Source organism: Bos javanicus, chromosome 15 (genome assembly GCF_032452875.1).
Source record: "Bos javanicus breed banteng chromosome 15, ARS-OSU_banteng_1.0, whole genome shotgun sequence".
Classification (NCBI taxonomy): Eukaryota; Metazoa; Chordata; class Mammalia; order Artiodactyla; family Bovidae; genus Bos; species Bos javanicus.
In genome coordinates this window covers 75,690,094-75,696,320 of record NC_083882.1, presented here as the reverse complement: position 1 = coordinate 75,696,320, position 6,227 = coordinate 75,690,094, and the positions used below count along the sequence as shown (strand labels likewise).

General features: G+C 53.0%; 1 long non-coding RNA gene across 1 annotated transcript; it reads left to right on the top strand.

Annotated features, from left to right (window-relative positions):
- Positions 1–428: 428 nt before the first annotated feature.
- On the top strand, positions 429–3,321 carry LOC133227009 (uncharacterized). Its single transcript, XR_009729700.1, has 3 exons — positions 429–1,074; positions 1,216–1,719; positions 1,996–3,321. It is a non-coding gene; the product is annotated as an uncharacterized LOC133227009 (long non-coding RNA).
- Positions 3,322–6,227: the final 2,906 nt, after the last annotated feature.

Sequence of the window (6,227 nt, the reverse complement as noted above, 5' to 3'; positions counted from 1 at the left end):
TCATCACAACAAAGATTTGGAATGACAGACATTAAAGCCCCCTCGGCGTGTCACAGCTCTCAGGTCTTGGATAGACCGTGTTATAGCTCTCAGGTCGCGAAAGAACCATGTTATAGCTCTTAGACAAATCAGTGCTACAGCTCAGTGTCGCAGCTCTATTTTATTTAGAAGATAGCAGGAAAATCCATCTTCGAGGCGTGAGGGCACGGCGATCCAAAGACGTGAAGAGAAGAGCGCCCAGCGCATGGGAGGGAGAGAGAGCGCGCTAGCTTTGGCTCCTCTTTTTATATGTTTATCTCTCCCTGGGCCTGTCCTATGTAAACTGGGCCATCCAGGAGTGTTGTTTGTTTTACCTGAGGTCCTCACTCCGGTCCTCGGACCTTCCTTTGTTCTATTTTCATGGGCTTTCCCCTTCCTTGTCTTTTAGCCACCGCCGTTTTGGACTCCTTTTCCCTATTCTATCTACCTGACACATCCAAATAGAAAGCGATGAAACTGAAATTCACACCAGGTCAGCCTAATTCCGAAGCCCTGCTCTTAACCACTAAGGAAGGAGGATCAAAAGCGGATGGAGGGGAAGAAAAAGAGCCTAATCTTGCCGTTTCATGAATAAGGATGAGAGCCCAGGAAGGACAGAGAACTTTGCTGGGGACTTGAAGTTGGTGGTGCGGGCTTAGTGTGAAGGTAGGGGGTCAGTGCGGAGAGCGGGTGCAGGGTACATTCTTGAAGACTGCAGAGCTGGACAAGCAGGCAACCAGGAAAAGATGCCAGAAGGAAGGCTCCAGGCCTGACCGGTCTACCAACGCCAGCGAGTGTGTCCTCAGGCCCCAGAGACACGATGGGGTGACCCCCCCAAATCTCCCTCCTCACAACCCTGAAGTTCCACCTTTTGAGTAACTTGTCTAGATTTCTTTTTTGAAGTGCAAACACCGCAGAGAGGCAGCACACGCCGGGATCCAGTTTGAGCACCTTCAGCAGAGGTGCGTCTCTGCTTGCTTTTTATACGTGTCTGGCACCTGGAGGTGAAAAAGATTAGCCTACCTTCAGGCCACCCCTTGAACACAGGTATAGGCGGTAAGTCTGAGAAAGATCCACAGAGAGGGGTTCTGGGGAGAAAGGGGGAGAGGAGGCAGGGGCTGCCCCAGGCACCCAGGGGTATCTCCCAGGCTCCTCAGATCCGTATTTCCTAAACAAAATGCCATCTTTCCTCCCCAGACCTCATCTCCACCTTGGCCGATGGCACTGAGATTCTCGGAGTCATTCTGACCTGCTCTTTCCCTCACCCGTCCCGCCAACAACTTGTCCTGCAGATCTGCCCTCCCAGATGGACCTTGAATCTCTCCACTTCTCTTCCCTCCAGTGCTATCACTGAGCCATCACGTCTCACCCAGACAATCGCTACCACCTCCTGCCTGGTCTCTCTGCTTCGCCTGTTGCCTTGCAACCATCCATTTTCACTCAGCAGCCCAAGTGGTCTCTTTAAAACACAGATCCAATCAGGTTCAGGCCTCCTAAAACCCCTTCCGTGGGGGTCCACTGCCTGCAGGACAAAGCCCAGACTGCTAAGCAGTGCTTACTGGGTCTTCTGCGATCTGACAGCTGCCCGCTTGCCTGATCCCACTTCCTGCCAATGCCTAGGACCCCCTGCAATCCAGCCATCAAAGCTCCTTGGGGCTCCTTCCATGAGAACTGCTCTCCTGCACCTCCCTGCCTTTGCAGGTGCTGTTCCACCCCGCCTGAATTTCTCCTTCTTTCCCATCCCCTGTCCTTTTGTGGAGCCCACCCTCTAAGGCATCGTCCCCTCTAGGAAGTCTCCTGGGTCTCCCCCACCCCCACCCCAACCCCAGGCAGATGGCCCAGCCGCTCAGCATTCAAGGCAATCTGCGCATTCCTCCACACTGCGTTTTAATTATGTGTTGACTTGTCTGTCTCTGCTAGACTGTGAGCATGTGCGCTCTTTAAGTAACACAGGAATTGTATCTTTCTCATCACCAGTGACTAGCTCTTGGTCTGCCACGTAATTGGAGCCCGATGAGCATCTCCGAGATGAAGGCAGGTGGAAAAGCCACCATAATGCCAGGTAGAAGGTGGGAAGAGGAGGGGATGATGAGGGGTACAAGAGAGAAAAATGGGATTGATTCTAAGTCTTTCTGGAAGTGGTCGCATTGGAGAGGGGGCCCAAAGCATGGACAGGGTTTCAACAAGCACAGATGGGAAGACAAGAGGCAGCTGGGGGTCTGCTGACCATTTGCACAAACATATCATAGATTCCAGGCTTGCCTGGTGGCTCAGATGGTAAAGAATCTGTGTGTAGTGCAGGAGATCTGGGTTTGACCCCTGGGTTGGGAAGATCCCCTGGAGGAGGGAATGGCAACCCACTCCAATATTCTTGCCTAGGAAATCCCATGGACAGAGGAGCCTGGTGGGCTACAATCCACAGGGTCACAAGCAATCAGACACGACTGAGTGACTGACACTTTCATTTTCGCTGTAGATACTAGCACTGCAGGCTCAGAGGCAGGTCTGAGATCCCACATTAGCACCCACCAGGGTCTCAGTCCTCCCCCTTTCAACCATGACGTAAGGGATCTGTATCTCCAGGGTGGACTGCTATTCCTTTGGGCCACTGGAAAAAGCAATACATTTGGGCCTTTAAATAGCTTGGCCAGATTCTCCGTTGTCCTGAGTTGCCTTTATTCACCATGCTGCTTGGTACTACTCAGCGCTCTTTTCTATTTCCTTATCTTATCCTCTGTGGGCCCAAGGCCTGCAAGCAGCTGGAAGGGAACCAGAGCCTCAGGGGGAACACTCAGTGACTTGGCCTTTCCTGTTACTTCTTGAGACCCTCTGCTCTTTGGGGCTATGAGCAGAGACTGATGAGAAGACCAGTTTCTGTGCTAAGAAGAGTATTTGGACATCTTGACCAGGTCTCTGTATTAACCAGGAACTTGAGTGTATCCAGAAAGCCACAAACAAGAAAGCATGTTTTCTCCCAAATTGGTTGTTTGTATTCAGGAAGCTGGCCATGGGCTGGGGGTCAGCACGCATGCGTGCAAGTAGAACCCAGGCAATCGTGCCCCTTGGCTGACTGGCACTGGGAGCTTAGCTGAGCACAGAGGCTCACCTGGTGCCCAGGAGCACAGGATCAAGAGATTTGCTTTGCTGGCAATTCGGCTGTGCTTTTGATCTAGGAACAAAAAATGTGAAAAGCCAAACCGACAACAAAACAGAGCAGAAAAGTGGTTTAAGGCGAAATGGTCGAGTTGGGTGGATTTCAGGTGTCTGAGAAACTCCAGCGCACTGTTTCTGGGGCCCGCCCACTCCTGGGAGCATGAAGTGGGTGGGTGAGGAAGGGAGGGACTCGCCAGGGAGGGAGGGAGGGGCCTTTCTGGAGCACCTACACGCTAAGCACTGGGCTTTGCCTAAATTGAGAGGCCAAGGGGCAGAGTGGTTACGGTGGTGGAATTCTCGAGCCAGTCCACCTGGGCTCAAAATCTGGCCCTGTCCTCCCCAACTGAGTGTCCTTGGACTCTGCTTAATCATTCTAAGCCTTTTTCTGCAGTAGCGAAATACAAGTTGTTATGAGGATTCTACGTGTTTCCTAAATGTTTGTAGTGTTATTATTATAATATTCACTTGTTTAATCTTAACCATAACCTATGAGGTATGTGCTTTTATTCTCCTTGGTTCTCAGACCAGGAAACAGGCTCAGAGAGAGCGATTCCCTGCCAGGCCACACAGCTGGTAAGAGGCAGAGATGGAGCCATCCCCTTACACCTGCGGGAGGAGTTGACTCCACCCCGGCTCTGGTTGATGACGGGACTGGTCCTGGATCCTGCGACCTCAGTCCCATGACGGGGGCTCCACTGACCCCCCAACACGAGGCCCCACATGATGGGGATCATGGGGCAGAATGGGTCTCCCTTGATGACCCCCTTCCCCTATTCTCCTCACAAATGCAGGAATCATGGACCAGAAGGATCAAGAGAGCATCCTGCAGCCCTCCCTTCCCATCTGGGATGACAGATCCGTGGGCTAGCAGTCAGCAGCTCTGCCACTAACCAAGGGTGACCTTGGCGAAGTCGTTTCCCCCATCCCTAAATGGAGCTGGACTCAATCCTGGGCCCTCTGAGGCTCTGCGTTTACAATTTTGAGGATCAGTATCACATCTCACATAGGAAGATGTAAAAGTGAGTGTTTCAGCCAGTCTGCCACAATGAGAATTGACAATCTGTTCGTTAAGTGCCCCTTGGAAGCATATCCACGTGGCACATACCATCAATTCCACGGGCTTCGAGAAGAGTTAGAGCAGGGAGAGGGTCAGCCGGGTTTGCCGCGTCCCCGCACCAGCACTCACGTAATCCCCGTCCCCAGCAGCAGCCCGGTGACGTGGGGACTGTTCATGGTGCCATTTTACCGAGGAGGCAGCTGAGACTCAGAGAAGCCAGGTCAAACGCAGAGATGACCTTTGAGCCCGTGGATTTCTGACTCCAAATCTGTGCTGCTCACAAGATTTCAGACAAACCAAACATTGCAAGCAAACAAACGACTTCACTTTTTGTTCTTTTTTTAAGCATCTTGCTGTTCTTCCACAGTCCCTCCTCCACCGGCAAAGCAGGGCTGAGATCCAGTTCATGTTTTACAGCCCCAAACCTTGGCTGCCCTGAAACAAAACAGCCTGATCAGGGCCTGGAAAGCTTGAATCTGAATGTCTAGCACATGTCCGGCTGGTGTCTTCTGAAGTCCACCGCGCTGGAGCCTGCGTGGGGGCCGAATGGTCGTGTCCCCGGGGGCACAGAACGCACTCCCCACGTGTTTCCTCCTGTCCTATATGGGTCCCTTCTTTGCAGGCAGTTTCCCAGATCTCCAGCATCAAACATGTCCTGTATGTCGGGCCTGGTCCTCCAGGCAGCACGGGGAGCCACAGCCCCCATCTGCCCCTCCTTAGGAAGCAGAGCACCCACTGTCTTCCAGGCAGAGTTGGGGGCTTTGGAGTCAGGCATGCCTAGGTCCACAGCCTGGTTCTCCGTTTTATTCATTATTTTATTAATAATCTTATTTTATTAATCATGGGATCCTGGCAAATCACCTCTGGGCCTTAGCCTTTGTATTTGAAAAACAGGGAGACTATCTAATTCTTTTAAGAGTTGTATGCAGATAAACTGTGCATGATGCTTTAGATCCAGCTTGTGTGGAAGCACCAGGGGGGTTGCTGGGGGGGGGAAGGGGGTGGGGCCATGAGGGGCAGGGTCCTCAGTGCCCACCCCCCATCCCACCAGAGCAGCTCCCCTGGTGTGTCTGGTTTAAGTAGCAGGTTGGGCTGGTGATTTTGATTGGCGGAAAGGGTGATGCTGCTGGAAGTATACAACTCATGGCTATAGCTATGTGGAGGTGCTGGGCACCCAGCGGGCACTTCATAAACCTTAGTGTTTTCCACTTCCCTTCTCCTTGCCCCCATCATTCTTTCCCCCTGGGCTTGTTATTCAGCGTGTGCTTGCTAAGTCGCTTCAGTCAAGTTTGACTCAGTGCGATTGATCCTATGGACCGTATCCTGCCAGGTTCCTCTGACCATGGGATTCTCCAGGCAAGAATACTGGAATGGGTTGTTATGCCCTTCTGCAGGGGATCTTCCCGACCAGGGATCAAACCCGCATCTCGTGTGTCTCCTACATTGGCAGTCGGGTTCTTTACCACTAGCGCCACCTGGGAAGCCCCCGTTATTCAGTGGCTCAGCTAAAAGATGAACCCAAATGAATGGAGAGAAGGCAACAGTAGAAAGAGTATGGAGTGCTTTCAAAATGTCATCAGCCCAGGGTGTTGCTGGGGGTCGGAGGTGTGGGTCCAGGAGGCTATGTCAGAGACCCCACGGGGCTCCGCACCAAGGGCCCCCCTGCAGGCCCTGAACACCAGGGAACACCAGCAAAGACCCCCACTCCACCCACAAGCCATTTGCAACAGGCTTTCTTCTTCCTCTTCTGAAGGGAGGACCAAGAAGGAAACAGACCCCTGAAGATGTGTGAAGGGGGCCCAGCAGGTGCGGAGGCCGAGCGCGCTGGCCCGGGGGCTTCTTGCAAACCAGTAGGGTCTGCTGGACAGCGAGGGCCCCGCGAAAGAAGAGAACCTGCCCTCAGCAGTGCCCAGTCCCCACCGTGCTCTGAAACACGCAGACCCGCTCCGGAGAGCAGCTCGGCAACTGGAGCCACAGCGCCACCTTCAGGCTTTCATCC